This window comes from Hipposideros armiger, unplaced genomic scaffold (assembly GCF_001890085.2).
Source record: "Hipposideros armiger isolate ML-2016 unplaced genomic scaffold, ASM189008v1 scaffold_657, whole genome shotgun sequence".
NCBI lineage: Eukaryota > Metazoa > Chordata > Mammalia > Chiroptera > Hipposideridae > Hipposideros > Hipposideros armiger.
The window spans coordinates 632,709-632,980 of NW_017732007.1; positions in this window are offsets into that span (position 1 = coordinate 632,709).

The following is a 272-nucleotide window of genomic DNA, read 5'->3' on the forward strand; positions in this document are numbered from 1 at the left end:
CCGGTATGAGAAGCCCCCCTTTCATGATCCAAGGTATAAACCAACCAAAAAATATCCAATCAGTATTCTAGGTAACACCTAGATCATGCAATTATTCAGGTTTTCTACCAGCACTTAGTATCATAAATCTGAATAAAGCCAAAACACTCATTCAAAAAGATATATGCGGGGCAGCTGGTTACTTCAGGTCGTTAGAGTGGAGGCTCATAACACCAAGGTTGCCGGTTCAATTCCCACATGGGCCAAGGAGCCGCGTCCTCCACAACTAGATT